Source organism: Gopherus evgoodei, chromosome 10 (assembly GCF_007399415.2).
Source record: "Gopherus evgoodei ecotype Sinaloan lineage chromosome 10, rGopEvg1_v1.p, whole genome shotgun sequence".
In the NCBI taxonomy this organism is placed as follows: domain Eukaryota; kingdom Metazoa; phylum Chordata; order Testudines; family Testudinidae; genus Gopherus; species Gopherus evgoodei.
Window position 1 is genome coordinate 67,599,608 of NC_044331.1, and position 21,895 is coordinate 67,621,502.

The window sequence follows — 21,895 nt, forward strand, 5'->3', positions numbered from 1 at the left end:
TCATCCTTATCAGAACATGCATTATCTCAGAACTTTCAGGATTTGGAGAAAATACTACCATCTTAATGTTGCCTAATAAGCTCTGATGAGTACTCTTTCTTGTGCAGCCTTGGGAGCCAATTGGAACCTATGTGCATGTTAACAGAGTCCTTCAAGCAGCTTTACTATTATCAGAGGACCACAAAAATCTTTTTAGAATATATATGTGAATCTGGGCATTCAGCAGGTCCAAACATCATTTCTGCTTGTTAAATGCTCTACCCACATTGCTGCAATAAAGGACAATATGTTCGCCTAAATAAATAAATGAGACTGCCAGCTTTCAGCTTTCATCATGTGCATTAACATATCTTTTCCCAACAATAATATTTACTGTGTGGATGCTAAGATCAGATTTGTTCAAATCTGTTCGAGAAACATTATAATTTGATGCTAATAAAAATAATAGAGGCCAGTAATTTCATATCTGCTGACAATAATATGCAGTGCTGGCTTTATAAATGATAGCAAGCTACAGCTCGTTTTCTGAGAGGAAGCTTTATTATCACAAGTGCCGATCACTGATATTACCATGCTCAGAATTGCAGTGGGGTACCTGCAGGGAAAGCTGATCTCTGGCTGTTTGTTTTCTTCATGGCAGAGGTTCCTTTCCCCTCTCCCCCCCATGCTGTTAAGCATCACTGCTCGGCTACATTGGTATTCCAGCCAACATGCTCCTGAGCAAACATCTCCAACATCATCTGCACACAGCGGCTTTAGCCCATGGCATTCAGTCGGAGGGAGAGAGATTTTGACAGAGAGTTATAATAAAAAGAGTATTTAGTGAGATTCTGCTCATTGCTTTTTTTTTTTTTAACTGTAGCAGCAATAGCAGGTGTTCCAAAGACTCGTGAATAAAGATTTCATGAGCTCGGTGGTCAGAAAGCAGGTTGTTCTGGATAGAGGGGTCCAGAAAAGGGACTCTTCTATTTCCGTAGCTTGGCTCCCCCTCTTCCCTTGGCCTTGCAGAAGTCTCTCCCTGTGTGTAGATCAGGCGGAGTACTGTGAGAGGGAGTGGGATAAAGATGGCTTCATGCTGTGACATTGTTATTCCTCCTTCTCCTCTCCAAACCCACCAGAGTTTAGAGGGTGAGGTAACGTGGAACCCGTGGGCATTAACTTGCCTATTTTCCATGGTATGGAACAGCTCCTGATGGGGGTAGGTGGTTAGGAAGCAATTAGTGGAGGAACTTCTGGCCCTCTGACTCCTGCAGGAGCTGTGCTAGCAATGGGTCAAAGGAGCTGTGGGAAACTCAAAGCCCACGCGAGAGGCTGCGGTGTGAATAGCTCTGTATTCTGCACAGCCTGGGGTATCCAGAGGGTTTATAGGCTGCTTCCATGGGAAGCTACCTACTCCCTGACTACTGTATGCAAAAGAAGCACACTGAATTTCCCTTTCCTGAGATGGGAGGTTCACCGTCCCAGGCCAATGGGGGCAGCGGGAAGTGGCGCAGGCTGAGGGATGTGCTGGCTGCTGCTTCCCGTTGCCCCCATTGGCCTGGGGAGCGGCGAACCGTGGCTAGTGGGAGACACGATCGGCCAAACCTGCAGACGCGGCAGGTAAACAAACTGGCCCAGCCCGCCAGGATGCTTACCCTGGGCGAGCCGTGTGCGAAAGGTTGCTGACCGCTGCTTTAACCAATCAGTTGAAGTAAAGAAGCTAAAATGAGAATTACTTGAACTCTAAATATATGGTATTAAGTGTAAAAATGTGCATTTTGTTTTCACTAGTCGCAAGCAATTGTTCAGTTGTGATGCTTTTATAGAACCATCTTTACAAAAGTTTTTGGATTAGCGTCAACTATGTAATCTTCTAGCTCTATCAGGGTAATTCCTGACAGTTTCCTCACCTTTGCGGTTTCCGTACCCAAGAAGAGCTTTCAAAAGGAAACTTTCTTCATCTCAAATCTTTAAAGCGATTTGTATCTTGGAACATTATTATTATGTTAGTAAATATATACCCTTATACTTAAAGGTGTCACTTTCCTTGATGGCTGGACTGGATTATTGTAGTAAAAATGCTGATGGAGAATGCACGGGCTTTTTGAAAAAGGGCATGTTCCATATTATGAATATTAATGTACTCTCTGACTGTGGAGTAGAATTGCATTTCTCCCATCAGAAAACTTCCAATAAGCATTTATTGTTTTAAGAGGAGAATTACAGTAGCAGGGTAGTTTGAGATTATCACATAGGTTTAGGAAAAGACTTCTGTATAAAATGACCAAATCCTGGCCCAACTGCCAAGCTTGAAAATAAAGGCAAATGTGAATTTCTGCACGTGAGGCAGGTGAGGAGGGATCCCTCCCCCTTTTCCATGCCATTTCACAGGGAAGCAATGCTGATGAATCTGTGTAGTTACTACTGACATTTCACTGTTACCACTCCTGTGCTCGGTGCAAGAAGTCTTTGTGTGTGTGTGTATGATATAGTAAAGTATACTGTTGGGAATTGAGGCCTGGCTGAGATGTTGTCAGAAGGATCCAATTGGCTGAAAAGAATGGTTCTCTAGACAATCCAGGCTTGATTCTTCATTGTTCTGCACTTTATGTAGCCATTTTACATCAATACAAATTGGATGCAAAACTCTACCATTCTGACTCTACTATTTGGTAGTGCTTTACACCCACTGTGCATTTGCATTGCACTAGTGTGAAGGGATGCCCTAGAGGCCTTATCCAAAGCCACTTGTAGTTGATGGAACCTTTCCATTGACTGTCTTCAACGGACTTTGAATTAGGTCCAGTGTGCAGGGCAACAGTTCACTCAACCCTCTGTATCTACAGTCTGACTTTAATGACACCTTTTAAAACTTTTCATTGCTAATGTGAAGCACAATCCACTGCTCACGCTCTCTTAGCTCTGTTGTCTATGCAAGGCAATAAATTAGTGAAATCTTAACTTTTCAGCAAAATGACATAATTTTATGATAATCCAACTTAATTTTGTTTTACTGCTTCAGAATAGTGGGAAAATGAGGAAGAGTTGGAACAAGAATTTCCCTACATATATAGTTTGATTCTCATTTGCCTGAAGGCTCCTTTACACTGCTAGAGTGATGAAAGGAACCTTTTTTGTAAATATTTAGGATCAGGCTTATAAACTGTAAAGGTCCAGTTCAGCAAACCATTATGCACAGGAGTAAGCAGGGGTTACTCAAATGAGGATTGCTCACATAAGAAGAAGTTTACTGTGGTCCTGTGCTTCTCCATAGGGAACTCTTTTAAAGGATTGTTCATATGTGATGCTCAAGTGAATAGTTTGTGCAAAAACACTAAGAACAATGTACTCACTTCTGTTAACTGGGCAAAGAGATGAGGGGATAGGTATGAATTACCACCAAAAGCATGTGGAAAAACTGCAGAAGAGAAATGTGATGTTATACTATGGCAGCACATAGCAGCCACGGGACTGATGTGTCACCAACATGTGTCTAATGCATTCCATGAAAAATTGGAGGTTGTGGCCAGATAGGAGTGAGCGGGGCAAACTGTAAAATGGCATATCTCCATAGTTCAAGGCTTCAATGGATAATTTATACCAGATGTGGATCTGCCCCTTTGACTCTACGTGGCATGTTGCCCTCCATGAACAGGGATTGTAATCAAAAGACTTTGGGGGTAATTTTGGTCCTGGAGTCACTATTGCAAGTGGGGACTTCCTTTATGTGAGTCCCCCGCTCAACAGGGAGAGATTGGCAGGACTCTTCATGAAAGGTAAATACTGAGGAGGTGGTTACATTAGTAAAATATTGTTATCTTAAAGCTACAATACTAGAAGAAATGAAGAAAATGAAGGAATTCTTTAAACACCTGGGCCAAATGCATCTCCCCTGTAAGTACACTGATTTCACTGGGCTAACACCAGGGATTAATTTGATCCCATAAAGCAGAATAAAGTAATAAAATCTGTGAATGAGCACTAAGTGCTGATTGTAAATAGTGACAGCTCCTTCAGGCAGACAATTTGCTGAATGTTCCTAGGAGATAGGGAGCTGTAACCCATTTTGGAGTCAGAAGCAGTGATAGGTTATTATTTATGCTAATATGTTCTGCCTTTGTGAGATATTCCATACCTGCATCTCAGTCTCTGTAGAGACATCAGGCAGAGCACTATTGAAGTGTGAATAGCTGTAATGCAAATCGAGGCAGCAGTGAATGCTTCAGATGTGAAACTACAGTTGCTATTAATGCCGTAACATTTTATCACTTTAATTTTCCCCATTCTTTGCAAAGCAGGTGATAAATTTCACCCTATGGATGTTGAGGAAGTATATTTTAGGTAACCTGAAATACTGTTGATTTCAAATAAACCTTTTGGGATAAGTGCATGGCAAATAATTGCTCTTGCCTGTGAAGTAAATTTATTACAAGTTAGCATGATGACATTTCTTAAGAGAGCTAGCTTTGTTGTGCTTTGGGATCGTTAACAGCTTCCTAAATGACATGACATAAGTAGCATCTCACACCCTTGCTCCAGCTCTGAAGTTAGTGTGCGTGTGTGTGTGAGAGGGAGATTGTAGCGTAAGTGGTTTTTTAGGCCAGCTAGTATGTGACTCTGATCTCTTGGAGATGTGATTGTAGTTAAATTGCAGTGTGATAGCAAATGACTATTAAAACTACAGCGTAGTTAGAGCATGAGTGAGGGGGTGTTGTCTGGTTAAGAAAGTAGGGAGTTGTACAGTAAATATTGTTTCAGACTAAGCATAGCCCAGGGTGAATTGATTTAAATAATTGATTTTAATTATGTTTTTGCATTTAAAACTTTGTTATTTTCCTAAAGATAGATTGATTTTTATTTGTTAGTAACCATTAAAACATGTTGATTCACAACTAAAAATAACCTTTATGCTAAATTTAGTGCTGCTTTTTGTTAGCTGGGGGATACACTATATCTATTTATACACATTTATACACATTTATTTAAGCAATTGTATAGCTGAATTTAAATTTATTCAGTTTCTTAATTTTTACATTTTTTATTATATTAGAAGATGGTGAGTGATTTAATTCTTATTTATTAGATGATTTGTTTAGTTGTGGTTTGTTTCAGGCTTTATTTGGATGCAAATTTAAATTAAATTAAAATGAATTCAAACTTCATTTTAATATTTTTAAGAAATAAAACTACCTTAAATGTGTGAGATACTTAAAATTTTCTTATATAAAAATGTTTTTAGTTGAAAAATGATTTATTAAGCAAAGGAGGATTATCTGTAATTGGTGAATTGAACTAAATGTTTTTGGTCCTTTAAGATTTTAGAAATAGTAGATCTCATCATGTCATGCCTAGTTTTTATTCATAGCTTGACAGAGGAACACAAGCTTTCTTTCTTTTTCAACTCCCAGTTGGTTTCTTAACTTTGAATGAATGAGCCATTGACGTGAGCTAGCTGAATAAACTTGAAATAATCTAAATATTTTCTCTGCACCAAAAGAAGAGGCTACTACTGTCAAAAGCTGGTTTATGCAGTGTTGTTGTAGCCATGTAAGTCACCAGATATTAGAGAGACAAGGTGGGTGAGGTAATATCTTTTATTGGACTGACTTCTGTTGGTAACAGAGACAAACTTTAGAGCTACACTGAGCTCTTCTTCAAGTCTGGGAAAGGTACTAAGAGTGTCACTGCTAAATACAGGATTGAACAGATAGTTTAGCGTAAGTAGTTAGCATGTGTTCTAAGGGACCATTCAAGGTGGAGCCTGTTAACATCCCTGTTTAGTGCACTGACAGAACAACAGATGCAAAACCTGCACACAAATCTCCACTGCTACAATGATCAATACCCCTCACAATACATCTTTCAAGATCCATGGGTCTTACACATGCCTATCACAACATGTGGTGTTCCTCATCCAGTGCACTAAATGCCTAAGTAACAACGATATGGTTGAAACCAGACAATCACTACGCTCTCAAATGAACTCACACAGGAAAATGATAAAAGACAAAAACACCATATCACCTATGGGTGAACACTTTCACAAATCGATCATTCTACATTTGACCTATAAGTCGTCATCCTCAAAGGAAGCCTTCGCAATACTTTCAAAAGACAAGCCTAGGAGCTTAAATTCATAACTTTGCTAGACACTAAAAATCATGATTTTAATGAAGACATTGGATTTATGGCTTCTTATAACAATCTGTAGCCACTAACCTCCTTTTTGTCCAAGGATTACAGTGGTGCCTGAAGGACCACTTCACCTTGAATGGTCCCTTAAAATGTGTGCTAACTATGTATGCTAAATTATCTGTTTGATCTTCTGTTTAGCTGTGACACTCTTACCTTTCCCAGACCTGAAGAAGAGCTCTGTGTGGTTTGTAAGCTTGTCTTTCTTAAAGCCAGTTTAGCACTTCAGCAAACTCTGGTTCCAGGTGCTTATCAAGTGACTTCCACCAATTCAGTGATTTGATTTTCTTTACAGTAAACCTGTACTGCTTGATATGTTTGTATTCAATATAAAGATTTTAATTACAAAAGTTTGACGTGTGTTAAGATGTAATTTCAGATTTAATTTTAAATAGGTTTATTTAATCTAAATGAAAAAATCCAATTTAAATAAAATATTTGATTTTAAATTTAAAACATCAAGGTTCTTTAAAAATAATTGAATTTTATCCATACTGGCATAGCACAAAGCATAAGGTCTGATCCTGCAAAATTGTACTCAGGTGAGTACTCCCATTGAAGTCAGGGCAGTGGACATCTTGAAATGGTGGTGGTGTTTTTGGTTAATTTATTTGTTTTGTCCCTTTTATCATAGTTAGAGACATTAAAATTGTAGTTTCCCAACTTTAGATTTAATAAATCTTTATTCAGTTTCCGTAACATATTCTGTGAATTTCTTTTGTTTTTTTAAGCATTTTAACTTAAACTCTACTTGCAGTCTGTCACAAAATTATTTTTAGATTTGCCATTTAAAACTGTAGCCCACTTACAATAGTCTAAGTAGCCTTTAATGAAAAGAGACACAAGAAAACCACAAAGAATTCAGGTATACAGAGACATTGGCAATCCTGACTTAGGATAAGCCCCAGGCTGTGTTACTATGAAGAATAAATTGCTGCCTGACAGTCCAGATTGGAAGAGAGTCAATGTAAAATGATTGCCTGAGCAGGTGGGATACTAAGAATCCACATGGCACTAGACAGAATATTAGGCTATGGCTACATGCGATGGGGTTGACTAGGCCCAGAGGCCCCCTGCTGGAAGCCTAAGGGTCCAGCCACATCCGTCGCAGAGAGGAACAGAAAAGAAGACCCCCAAATGGCCTAGAGTGGTTGCGGGGAAGCAGCCAATGAGGGATACTTCAGGGAGCAGCCCATCAGGGCCCAGCAGACTCACACAAAAGCAGAGTCAAAGTCAACGAGTTGCTGCCTGGAGCTGGAGGAGTGATGACTGTGTTCCTGGCTGGCCGACTGAAGAAACAGCAGGACCATGGACAGATCAATTGCTGACAGACACTGGTGAAGCAAGGAGAGAAGTTCCTAGCTGGCCGCTGGGGCTGAGCCCAAGGCAGGTGCTGCTGGTGACCAGAGGAGTGAGAAACAGCTCCTGGTTAGCTGCTGGGACTGAGTAAGGACTGAATCCAGGGAGGGCTGAAGGAAAACAGTGTCTCCAGAGAGGAAGCCCTAGGGCGTACAGCCCCATACCAGGGCTGGGACTATATAAAGACTGAGCCCGGGAAGGGCTGCAGAGATTTGAACAGAGCGGTACTGGGATAGGCCCCTGGTGGACTGTACACCCGGAAAGGGTCTGTTCTGTTTCACATACATACTGTGTATGATTTGGCTGGAGGGCTGAGTCGCTGGAAGCCCACCTGAGAAACCATTGACAGAGGTCACCACAAACGGAGAGAGTGCACCCTGTTCACTACACTAGAAAGCTTACTGTGGCGCAGCTTCACTGATGCAGCTGTGCCACTGTAAGTTCTGTGCATAGCTGCTCTAAAATGACTGGAGATCTCTCTCCCATCTACTTAATTACTTGCTTACTGAGTATTACAAGGGGATTTGAAGAAACAAGTCTAAGGACAGACTGATCCAAAGTCTCTGCTGATGCTCATAGCTTTCCAGTAACAAAGGATGGAGCTGATCAAAATTCTGTCAGTTTCAGTCTGTTGCTACTTGGGAAGGTTATGAATAGACACTGAAGCAATTTATGAGGGAGGAGGACTCAGAACTAGACTCCTGAAGAAGATAGAATAAAGGAGACAACCTCCTTCCACCCCTTTCAGGAGGCTGAGAGAAAGACCAGAGTAGAGACACAACCTCCTCACCCCCTTCACATAACCAGGAGAGTCTGGGGTTGGAGGTTGGAACTGTGAAGGAGGGAACTCCCTTTTCCTTCCATAAGCAAGAGGTGGCTTCAGGTTTATCAAATACCAGCCCAGAGGCTGAGGTATGGCTACAGGTATGGCAGCATAGTAATCCCAGCACCATTCTCCTCCAAATCACTAGAGCCTGGTAGCTGTCTGCTGGGCCTCATGTGGGTGGTACCTCCATAACTTCTTATTGGCCTCTGGCTAGTAGATGTCAGATAAGTTATTCAAACCCTGTGATATCAACTTTTGTGTCTAAAAGTATGCAGCTGGAGCAGTCTTTGAGTTACCCTGCAAATAAATGATCATACTGCCTGAAATGGGAGGAAATGTGGAGGCCCTTAATTCCTGAATGGTTCATTTCGAAGAGATTGAATTAGCATGTACCAGTCAGATGAAAAACAGGCTTTAGGGATAGTGTGTACCTCCTTGCTGTGTGTATTAATGGGTGTTACTTTTCATGCTTCTGGCTTATTATAATTTCTGATTTAACAACATTTATCAGTTAAAGATCACTGCAGGGTCTTTAATGATTATCGTTACAGAAGCTGATAGTATGAGACTATTGAATAAACTCTTAATTGCTTCCTATTTATTTGTGCTGTTTTCACCCATGAGTAACAAAATGTAATTCAGAGGTTGACTATTATTATTTGCATTGTATTTTGTCTAAATAGATTTTTCTCTCTAATTAAGACTGAATGTATTTGTATTAAACTGCCCCTGCTTGATGAGGGGTGTGTGTGTGCACGTGTGTAAGGCGTGTTTCGGTTTCCACCATCCATATTTTAACTGTTTCATTTCCATGGCTGTTCTCCTAATATGTATCACAGCAACTGAGCCCGTGTTTCTCGGAATTGTTTAGATACAGGCTTGAATACTCTTTCAGTTAACTATAGTTGGAATCTAGTTACTAACAAGTCACCAGGAAGTAAAAAACTGAAAGAAAAGAATCAGTGAAGGTGCTAGTCAAGAAATTGGAATTCTGGTAGCCAGTCAAATTAGTCACATTATTTATTAAAAAGCAGAAAAAGCCCACCAGAAACCATACCGTAAATAAACAGATGAATGCCTTCTGATTGGCTGATAATGGTTATCATCCAGCCAAATGGCTGGGGTTTTCATTATTGCATTATTGTGCTCACTTTCCAAAAATATTCAAAGGATCAAGCTTTTATCAAGTACGTGCTCCAATAAGGTGAATTTATGTATATATTTGTTTCTTTTGGGTTTCTGTACAGTTACATAAGAGTCTCTCTCCTGGGCTCAATTAAATAATACAGCACGGTAATAATTACAAATCCAAAACAGCAGCACATGTCTCCTTTCACCCCACATAATCACCATCTTTCAGCACAAATATGGGAATCTAACTCTCCCCCCAACAAAGTCTCACTCTCAGCCCTTCACAACTACCTGGTCAAACACATGGTCTTTGACTCCGAACGGCAACACATTCAGGCTAATTTGGACCAAGAAGAGGAGTGAATTCCAAAGCCACGGACCCTGCTAGCAGCTCCCTCTTCGATACGGGAGCCTCTCACTGAAGAGCCTCTCTTGATGTCAGCTGCAGCAATGGGGCATGAGGAGACAAGCAGTCTTTCAGGATGGTTGGTCTCAGACTATTGACGGCTCTTGGGGTTCTGCCACAAAATATATAGTAAATAAGATAGCTTATGACTAACCCTTTCAACTCTACCTAGAGACCAGTGCACCTCCAGTGTGGTGTCATGAGCCCATGATGCAACACAGTGTTTAACAAGCGTGAGTGGTTTGCATTTTCAGTCATGTTTTATGTGGGACTGGGCACTGATTTAAACAGCAGGGAAATACAGGTTCCTTCAGCTTTTCCCTAAAGTACTATACAGTGGCAATTAAATGAACTCAATGAGGATCTTGGTACCAAGCCTGTAGACACAGTTCCATTGTTTGCATTTGATGAGGAAACTTTGCGTTCAGCCAATGAGTAGGACAGTAGCCTAATTTTTGTAGGGATGATGCCACAGTTACTTAAAATATTTCTAAAATTTCCTAATCCTGTTTGTTTCCTCCCTTTGAACTGCAACCTGCTTATGCTTGAAAGAGTCAAAGCCCCAGAGGCTTATTCAAGTCCACCTCCCGATTATAAGAAATATGCTTGTCCATCTAGAGACCAGAGTCAAAGCTCTGTGTCTGAGGTGCCCAATCACAGCTAATCAAACATAGCTTGTATTCCAAAACAGCCATCATCGAACATTAAATTGTTCCTGATGAATCCGTAAAGTGAGACAGCTATTTGGGGGGTGCGGACATTGAGTAACTGGGATAATTACCTATCTGAGAAAATTGAGATCTGCTCATGGACTTCCTGCAAGCAGGAAAAAAAGAGGTTAAATTCATCAGCTAAATTATTCCATGGGAATTATTTGCTTAACTCTAGTGATTGGTTCTTTGAGTAATTTAAATAATTAGAATACAGGTAACTGCTTAAGATGCAGGGGGTGAAGGATGATATGTGTATGGTTCAGTATACTGCATACTGACTGGATGAGACAATTCCATTGCAGTATAAGATATTCTCCTTTGTGTGAAGACTGGAGCTATCTCGATTGTCAGTCAAATAATCCAAGTAGCCAAATGCCTGTTAAAAAGCTACAGGGTATCAGTAGCTATTGTTTTTGTGATATGTAAAGCTATAAATGGTTGTGTGGGGATAGATTAATAGGTGAGGCCTTCAGTCAGTCTCAAGAGCTTTTATGAGCAAACCACAAAGCAATAGACATTCTATACCATAACAAACCATAATATAAAAGAGTAAATTACTGTTCTCCTGGTGAGATACTGACTGCCTTCTTGTGGGGGAGAAGCGGTTGCTGTTTCAAAGTTCCCTCATTTTTCATCTCTCAGCTCTTCCTTTCAGAGTGATCTGATGAATCTTCTAATGGAGAGGTGTAGGACACTTGAGAGCTTTGTTGCATTTGCTCAGAGGAGGTGGTGTTTGGTGCCAAGGGGCTGGGCTTTTTTCCCCCCCTTTCAGACCTTACAGTGAAGTCAATTCAGAGATGTGGTTAGGTTGAAATAATTGAGTGGAATAGGATGAAAAAAGCTAGTAAGTGCTCCAGGGCAATTCTTCAAAGTGAGTGATTGTTTGAGGGAGCTGTCTTTCTGGAAATTGAGTGATGTGTCTAGACACACAAAGATAAATCCTGCTGTTCTTACAGAGGTAAAACTTCAGTTGACTTCATGTCAGAGATGAGAATCAGGGATAAAATCCATGGGCCCAATTCCATGCTGATGGAACTCTAAAAGAAGTTGACCCAGTGGGAGGTTTACCTGAGTAAAGGCTGCAGTGATTGACCAATCCAGGCTGTCAGTGATGTTTCTGTCATTTGTGAGGGGATAATGTCAACATTTTATGGTCAGTTATTGGTTGAAATTCTATTCTTGTTGTATGACATTGAGTAAATTTGACTAGTTCATAGTGTCTTTCAAAATTTTCCTCAAAGTTGCTTTAAATTTCCTATACAGGTCTGAATTAGCCAAAAACATGTAGATTTAAAAGAAATACTGAAAGTATATGCTTCCATTATTCCTCCTAGGAGCTGTACTCTGCATTGTTGATAAACATGAACCTGTAGAATGACCCTTTATCATTATGACTTACCTTATTCAATGAAAATATAGCTAAATTGGTGGAAATAAGACAATGTAACTGGTTTGTAGAGAGCCCCAATATTGTTTTACTTTTAATGTGATTCAGATTAGAGTGTAAGGTCCATCTGTTTTTCTCAGAGAATGAAAAACCTATTTTCATGAAAAAAAATCTTCATTTCAAAATTGTTTTCATTCTAAAATGTTCAAAAGAGGCCAATGTTTTCTTTACTACAAAATATGTCATGAACTAAAAAGTATGAAAATGTAATCTGTTATTGAAATTCCTGAAAAGGCTGCTTTTGATAAGTTTCAATGACAAATTTGAAAAAATAATCACTAAACTTGGTTTTCACAAAAAAACAAAAAGTTTCAACAATGGTGACTATATTTTTTGTGAAAATTTCATTTTCAAAAAGCAATTTTCCCATTAAAATACTTTAGTAAGTAGAACTGGTCAACATTTTTAAATAAAGTTCAGCGTGGGGTCCTTCTTCGAGTGCTTGCTTATGTCCGTTCTATATTAGGTATGTGTGCTCGCTACGTGCACCGGTGCCGAAAGTTTTTCCCTCAGCAGTATCCGTAGGGGACTGCCTCTGGTTCCTCTAGAGTGGTGCCTACATGGCAATGTATAAGGGGCGCCGCCAGCTCCCACCACCCTCAATTCCTTCTTGCTGCCAGTGATGGTGCTGGAACATTTGCTGCTTCTGCTAGCATTGTTTTGTTCTCTGTTCTTGCAAACTTTCAAATTCTGTAAATAGTCACATATAGTTACTAGTTTTCTTAGTTACCTGTAGTAGTCGTTCTCAAACTCTTCATTAGTACTGGACAGGACCCAGCCCGGGGTTGGGGCATGCTTCAGTTCCCAGGCTTTAAGCCCTGCGATTGTTGCAAACGGCCTATGCCCGTCAGCGATCCACATATCAGCTGCCTAAGGTGCTTAGGCAAAGGGCACATAAGTGACAAGTGCCGTATTTCGGTACAGTGGTGGACCGACCGCAGCCCTGGAAGGGATTCCATTCAACAACCCTCCACGGTCCATTGAGTTGGTGTTGGACCTTGGCTGCGGGGTGCATATTGGCGTCCTCTAGACTCGGGGGATGTAATCCCCAGACAAAGCATAGTTGCACATAAATGTCAGAGGTCCAAGCAGTTCAACTGGCGTGCAAAGTTGTTTTGCCCCACCTGTCGGGCAAGGAGCGAGTTCTGACGGACAGCACAGCCTCAATGTTCTACCTCAACAGGCAAGGGGGAACGTGGTCGTTGGCTCTCTGTCAGGAGGTGCTCCATCTATGAGACTTCTGCATCAGCCACGAGATCCACCTGGAAGCTTTCCCAGCATCAGGAATATGCTGGTGGACCAACTCAGCTGGGACTTCTCTCACCACGAATGGTCTCTCCATCCAGAGGTAGCCTGCATGATCTTCCAAAGGTGGAGAACTTCCCAAGTGGACCTGTTCGCTACCAGACAGAATAGGAAGTGCCACCATTTCTGTTATCTGCAAGGTCTGAGCAAGGGCTCCCTCCCTGATGCCTTCATCCTGTTGTGGTCAGGGAGCCTGATGTATACATTTCCTGCGATTCCGTTCATCAGCAGGGCCCTGGCAAAGATCAAGAGAGACAAGGCGGAGGTCATCATGATCGCTCTGATGTGGCCTCACCAGCACTGGTTTGCAAACTCACAAGCCTATCAGTGCCCCCTCCCTGGCCCCTGCCCCACCAACCGGACATGCTATCACAGGACCAGAGTCAATTCCTACACTCCAACCTCAGGTCCCTCCACCTCTCAGTGTGGATGCTGCATGGCTGAACCCAGAGGAGTGGATCTGTTCAGAAGGAGTCCAACAGGTCTTCCTGGATAGTAGGAAGCCCTCAACTAGACTGATTTAACTAGCCCAGTGGACTAGGTTTTCCCGCTGGGTGTCCAAATGGTGCATCTCTCCCTTGCGTTCCTTCATATAGGCTGTCCTGGACTACCTGCTCCTTTTGAGGAACCAGGCCCTGGCACACTTCCATTAGAGTGCATCTCACAGCCATCTCCACTTTTCATCCACCAATCTAAGGACAGATGGTGTTTTCCAATGACATGACAGTCAGATTCCTGAGGGTGCTTGAGAGACTCTTCCCGCAGGTATGGGCCCCTGTCCCGCAATGGGATCTTAACTTGGTTCTCTGTAGGCTCACCGGCCTGCCCTTTGAGATACTGGTTTCTGCTCCTTTTTCCACCTGCTGTGGAAGGTCGTGCTCCTGGTGGCAGTGATGTTGGCGAGACAGGTCTCTGAAATTAAAGCCTTGACCTCAGAACCTCCATACATGTTCTACAAAGATAAGGTTCAGTTGCGGCCCCACCCAGACTTCCTGCCAAAGATGGTCTCCACCTTCTGTATGAACCAGGACATCTTCCTCCCCATGTTCTGTCCCAGAGACCTCGATGTCCGGAGGGCCTTGGCTTTCTACTTAGAACGTACCAAGCTTTTCCGTAAATCGACTGAACTCTTCATCACTACAGCGGGTAGGATGAAGGGTCACCCAGTGTCCTTGCAAAGGATTTCCAATTGGATTACCTAGCGCATAAGACCTGTTATGACCTGGCAGGGGTTCTATCGCTGATTGGCAGAGCCCATTTGACGAGAGCACAGACATCTTTGGCAGCCTTCCTGGTGCACATGCCTATCCAGGGCATCTGTAGAGCCACAATGTGGTCCTCTGTTCACACGTTTATCTCTCATTAAGCCATCACTCAGCAGGCCAGGGGCAACGCTGAGTTCCGCAGAGCTGTGCTGCAATCATCACATCTATGAACTCCCACCCACCTCCAAGGGTACTGCTTGGGAGTCACTGACTATGGACTGGACATGAGGAAGCATTTGAAGGCAAGACAGTTATCTTTTCCATAACTGGTGTTCTTCAAGATGTGTTGCTCATGTCCGTTCCACAACTCACCATCCTTTTCCATTATCAGAGTTTCCAGCAAGAAGGAACTGAGGGTGGAGGGAGCCAGCGGCGCCCCTAATACCACACCATGAAGGCGCCACTCCAGAAGGTGCCAGAGGTCATCCCCTGTGGATACTGCTGAGGGAAGAACTTCCAGCACTGGTGCATGTGGCGAGCACACACGCCTAATCTGGAATGGACATGAGCAACACATCTTGAAGAACACCAGTTACGGAAAAAGTAACTGTCTTTTCCTCTCTGTGGGATTCCAGGCATGGTCATTATATCAGCGCTTTCAAAACTTTAGAGATTCTAACAAAACTATTTTGAGTAGTTAGACTCTGTTATTTGTTAGCGTTGGCTATTGACAGGTGTTGTACAGTTCAAACTTTTCAATATGTGAGACTCATCCTTTAACAGCCAAATTAGCATCTATTCCTTGTGCTCTTTTTACATAGCAGAAAAGACTATTTTTGGCACAATGGATACATGCACCTTTCATCTTTACCAACTTTCAGGTATGTATTTATATTTTCTTCCTTTATGTGAGACAAAAGATTGTTTCTTTGTATATTTTTCAGTGGCTGTCACAAACCTTAGAGGTTTAAGCTGCTGACAGTTATTAAAGTACAATTTACTTATTACAGCCAAATGGAAAAGCATATGGAAAAGGCAAACTGCATTAACATCTGCTGTCTCTTCTCCATCTGCTCCCTTGGCTTTGCTCTTGTCCAAACTTGCCAGAACTGCTAGTTTCCCAAAGATCTTATGGCATGTGAACCATTTCTTCCACTAAAATTAATAATTTGTTGTTCATTTTGATTGAACTGGAGAATATTTGCATTCTTTCTGGTGCAAAACAGGCCCGTACAACAAGGTTTTCATTTGTTTGTTTGTTTGTTTGGGGGTTTTTTTGGTTGTGGTTTTTGTTGTTGTTTTTTGTAGTTTGAAATATTTGGAGAATATGGGGAAAATATGAAGGCTGCTATATCCAGGATGGATTTTCTAATGGCAGCATCCAACTCTAAATGGTGAGATCTCCTCCTTCATTTAGTGCCTTTCCCTTTTTTCTTCCCGAGCATGTGTAATGAGTATTTGAAGAATGTCCAAAAATAGTTACAACTAACGGAGGAAATTTTTCATATCCATTACACTCCGCTTCCATGGACTCTAGCAGGTTCCTGGTATACAGGTGTGATGCCGGAAGCTTCTAAAGAACTAGTACAGGGTGTCAACTCTGAGTGCTCTAGCTGACAGGTTAGATCACTAAGAAGAATGGAGTCACTTATTTTGACAAGAAAGAAGGAAAGAGAATCTGAAGCATTGTTTCTCTCTAATACATTCAAGGTGTGACTTAACTTCCTGTAATTTTGTTTGTCATTTATTAGTGTTGTCAGCCTCATTATCATGATGATGATCATTCTTTTCTATATATCATAACATTAGAATGCAGAGGGTGCCTGGATTTTGGGTTTTACTCCATGGTGAAACAGAACATGCTTTTCTTGTTCTTGGCTGCTTGTGTATTCTAAAGGAGCTTGGAAGCAAGTTGTATCTCTAGGATGATCTTACTAAGAAATGGCCACCAGCTCTTCTCTGTATTTGAGGTGATCTTTGTTTGGCAATCATCCCTGCAGGACATGGAGTGTGAAGAAGTAGCAAGTTTGTTAGGGCAAAGAGAAGTTTATTTCTGACATGATATTAACAAATTGACAGATATGTTAGCGTAGGCTGAATTAATCCAGTATGTACATATCATTTGGAAGAGATAATGAGGGCCACTGTGACGGTATATGATATTTAGAGAATCATCAAATTAGGTTCTCTTGGAAAAATTGCAATAATAGTCAGTAGCTCTTGTAGTTACAGTTACACAAGGAACCGGGTACAGACAGTGGAGTCTTGACAGCTGCATTGTATTCTGATGACATCGATCCAGTCATGCCCGGTTCACTTTTCAAGTGTCATAAATGCATGTAGGTAAAAGCACTGAAAAGTGCTGATAACTAAGCCCTAGTGCTTCTGCTAACATGCTGGATTCTTAATTGGGCTTCAAACCACAAGGACACAACAGGGAGGCAGTTCTGGGAGCATTGTTGAATTGTGCCAAAGCAAACTGATTCCTTCAGTTCACTCTTGATGTTTACTGCGCCCCCATCAATTATCCTGGCTCTGAGGTGGACACTGCATTGAGATAAAGTTAGCCATTAGGGAAATGCCTTCAGAATAACATTTGCTACACTTGCATTTACCATTTAAAGTGGTTTAGAGAATCTGATTTGAAATAAGGCAGTGTCCAGAACGTTAGCATGAAAGCGGGATGTTTCTGAAGAGGAAGAAAAAGGTTTTTCAAATCTAGACCCCCATTAGAGCCATATGGCTTTAAGGGTGTTAATAATTTTTGCTCTTGAACAGAAGAGCAAAACCTAACTTCTGCAGTTTGGTGCATGAGATTGGTTTTGATCTAAACAAAGAAAAAGCCCGCTCCAAGGTCAGAGTACAGAAAGAAGGATTCAGTACAGTAGTTTCTGTTTGCAAAGGTGCTATGCTTTGACATTTCTGGCAAAGCAGGTATTATTATTGAATAATTACTGGCATTACCAAATAATATGTCTCAGATATAATTAATATTACGCATAGGGGAAGCATTTTAATTATCCTCCTCTTGTAGGTCAGTTTAAAGCTTCTTGGAGATAGGATAACGGTAAAATAATAACTATTGTACGAACAGACCAGTTCTTTTTTCATAGACTCATAGGACTGGAAGGGACTTCGAGAGATCATCTAGTCCTGTCCCCTGCTCTCTTGGCAGGATTAAGTATTATCTAGACCATCCCTGACAGGTGTTTGTCTAACCTGCTCTTAAAAATCTCCAATGATGGAGATTCCACAATCTCCCTAGGCAGTTTATTCCAGTGGTTAACCACTCTGATAGTTAGGAAGTTTTTCCTAATGTCCAACCTAAACCTCTCATTCTGCAATTTAAGCCCATTGCTCCTTGCCCTATCATCACAGGTTAAGAAGAAAACATTTTCTCCCTTCTCTTTGTAACAACCTTTTATGTACTTGAAAACTGTTATCAGATCCCCTCTCAGTCTTCTCTTCTCCAGATTAAACAAACCCAGTTTTTTCAATCTTCCCTCATAGGTCACATTTTCTAGACCTTTAATCATTATTGTTGCTCTTCTCTGGACTTTTTCTATTTTGTCCATATCTTTCCTGAAATGTGGCGCCCATAACTGGACACAATACTCCAGCTGAGGCCTAATCAGCGCGGAGTAGAGCGGAAGAATTACTTCTCATGTCTTGCTCACAACACTCCTAATACATCCCAGAATGAAGTTCGATATTTTTGCAACAGTGTTACAAGAAAGATCCCTTTCTGCAGTACTTCTTTCTAGGCAGTCATTTCCCAATTTGTATGTGTGCAACTGATTGTTCCTTCCTAAATGGAGTAGTTTGCATTTGTCCTTGTTGAATTTCATCCTGTTTACTTCAGACCACTTCTCTAGTTTGTCCAGATCATTTGAATTATAATCTTATCCTCCAAAGCACTTGCTACCCCTCCCAGCTTGGTGTTGTCCATAAACTTTATAAGAGTATTCTCTCTACCATTATCTAAATCATTGATGAAGATATTGAACAGCACCAGATCCAGAACTGATCCCTGTGGGACCATACTCATTATGCCCTTCGAGCATGACTGTGAACCACTGATAAGTACTCTGTGGGAACAATTTTCCAACCAATTATGCACCCACCTTATGCAGTTCCTTCTAGGTTGTATTTCCTTAGTTTGTTTAGGAGAAGGTCTTGCGAGACAGCATCAAAAGCCTTACTAAGATCAAGATATACCACATCTACTGCTTCCCCTCTAGCCACAAGCCTTGTTACTCTGTCAAAGAAAGCTGTTAGGTTGATTTGACACAATTTGTTCTTGACAAATCCATGCTGACTGTTACTTATCACGTTATTATCTTCTAGATGTTTGCAAATTGATTGCTTAATTATTTGCTCCATTATCTTTCCGGGTACAGAAGTTAAGCTGGCTGGTTTGTAATTCCCCAGGTTGTCCTTATGATGCATTTATTTCATCAGGCCCTGGTGACTTGGAGTCGTTTAATATATTCAGTATGCTTTAAAACTGGCTAGTGCTTTGTATAGCTGGTGGCAGCATGTGAAGTATACATCTGTCCAGAGTTAACTTGGCTATAACTGAGTCACTGGGGCAAAAGTGGCAGACATCATGATTGGAACTCTGGGCTTCCATTTTATCTCATAGACACGTGCTATCATGCGTGATTTCACAGTAGTTGCATATGTTCAGATATATGATCAGCAATTGCTGGCATATGCTTTACTGTGTGACTAGGAAAAGGCCAGTTATCCGTAGAGTTTCATTTTACTTCTAGGTCCTGGGGCCAGTCCTGTAATATAGTGTATGGCTTGTGGAGAAGGGCAGTTGTTTGTGATGGCAGTCATGTGGGAGGTTTTTTGGTGGTGTTTTGTTTTTTTTTTTGCTGTGAGACAATGCCACATTTTACCAGGGGAAAAATCACAAGAATGTGCTGTCAGTGTAAAATTACAGCAAATTTTGCACGTGCTGCAGGGCAAATCAATCATGTTACATAAACAGGAACAGACCGTGAACATTTGCCATTCAGGATTTGATTCAATACAGTCTGTGCATCTTAGTAGTATTTATAGAACCTTCCTAATACAGGAAACAGCAGCAAGAAACTTATTTTTCCTGACAGAGTAGCATTTTCTTATTGTTTGGAAGAAAAGCACTGCACAAAGAAATGTGCATCTTACCAAGATAAAAACAGCTCCTATTATGTGCTTTTGTCAAATATTTAGGATGTTCTTTAAGTTACCTTGTAAAGTCTATAAAAGGAGCCATCTAGTGGTGCTGCATTTGCACTAAATTGCAAGATCATGGAACACTTTTAACTGCATAAATTATATACATTGTTAATTAAAAAGGGGCAGTGAAAGAGGGAATGCAAATATAAGGCCATATCTTCAATTAGATTAAATCTGCATAGCTCTGCTGGTTTCAATTTTGATTTACATCATCAGGGGTTCTGGACCATGGTATTCATGTCTCTCTTAGTGTATGTAGGTTAGGCTGCATCTCCAACGGCCGATTGATTTGCAGTGCTTTAGAATGTAAAACTATGATAAAGCACTAGTTCTTGCATACTACAGGAATTAGTATTCCCACTACCTAATTCTGGAAGGTGGTTAGCAATGAAGGTTTCTGCACAGAGACCCGTAACCCTGCTGCTGAAAGACATAAATTAATTTGTAAGAGTTTGTATCTGTCATAAACAGATACGTAAGAGTTAATAGAACAAAAGTACTTCATATCTCTTTTGCCTGGAAAGGGTTAACAAGATCAGTGAGCCTGGCTGTCACCTGACCAGAGGACCAATCATGGGGCAGGATACTTTCAAATCTTGAGGGAGGGAAGTTTTTGTGTGTGCTGTTAGATTTTGGTGGTTGTTCTCTCTGGGTTCTGAGAGTGACCAGACGTGCAACCAGGTTTCTCTCCAATCTCTCTGATACAGTCACTTATATGTCCAGAATAGTAAGTACTAGGTAGATAAAGCGAGTTAGGCTTCTGTTTGTTTTCTTTATTTGCAAATGTATATTTGGCTGGAAGGAGTTCAAATTTGTATTTTGCTGAAAGGATTTTAATTTGTCCTTGTATGCTTAGGCTGGGAGGGTATTCCCAGTGTCTACAGCTGAAAGACCCTGTAATATATTCCATCTTAAATTTACAAAGATAATTTTTACTGTTTTTTCTTTCTTTAATTAAAAGCTTTTCTTGTTTAAGAACCTGATTGTTTTTTTTTTTTTTATTCTGGTGAGACCCCAGGGGACTGAGTCTGGATCCACCAGGGAATTGGTGGGGAGAAAGGAGGGAAGGGGGAGAGAGAGGTTAATTTTCTCTCTGTGTTAGGATTACTTTCTCTCTCAGGGAGAGTCTGGGAGGGGGAGAGAGAAGGAAGGGGGAAAGTGAATTTTTCACTCTCTTTTAAGATTCAAGAAGTTTGAATCACAGTAATCTTCCCGGGTAACCCAGGGAGGGGAAGCATGGGAGAGGCAACGGTGAGGAAAAGGATTTACTTTCCTTGTGTTAAGATCCAGAGGGACTGAGTCTTGGGGGTCCCCGGGCAAGGTTTTGGGGGGACCAGAGTGTACCAGGCACTGGAATTCCTGGTTGGTGGCAGCGCTACAAGTACTAAGCTGGTAATTGAGCCTAGAGGAATTCATGCTGGTACCCCATCTTTTGGACGCTAAGGTTCAGAGTGGGGGTTTATACCATGACAGTATCATTTACAATTTTTTCAACAGCTGGAAATCCTACTAAGAACACAATTCTTTTTGATACTTTCTTTAGTCAAAATGGTTGCAGGCATAATCTTCTACCTCTTGTCTATTGTTGACTGATTGGGTACATGCTGTAGAAACTTAATTGAAAGATGAGCTCATAGTTTATATGGGCTAGATTTTCAAAGTTAAGCATGCAAATACACATGTACATTTGAGCATGCTTTTCAAGTGATGTGTGAATATATACAATGGATGCAGACAAAGATAAAAAGTCGACCTTTGGCACTTGAGACTGTTACAAAGTTACTCCCTGTTCTAAGAACAGGGGAAAACTATTTCTCTGATGCCATTGTATGTTACGGGTTGGCAACTGCTGATTTTTTTTTAAATGCTATTTAGTTTCATCGTGGATTTTAATAACCTGTCAGTTTATGAATCTCTCAGGTTATGAATATTTTGCATCTGTACTCATACACAGAATCTCTCTCTGGATATGTCTTCACTAGCAACATTAAAGTGCTACCACAAGGCCGTAAAGTAGCAGTGTAGACAAGGCCTCTCTCTTTCTCTCTCTTTTATTTATTTATTTATTGAGAGAATGTTTACATTTTATTTGAGATATTTTTA

The 21,895-nt window shown here is 41.0% G+C and overlaps 1 protein-coding gene across 1 annotated transcript in view; it reads left to right on the forward strand.

The window, feature by feature from the left end:
- XYLT1 (xylosyltransferase 1) overlaps positions 1 to 21,895 on the forward strand; it is a 347,177-nt gene that overhangs the window by 146,077 nt on the left and 179,205 nt on the right. The window lies entirely within an intron of this gene.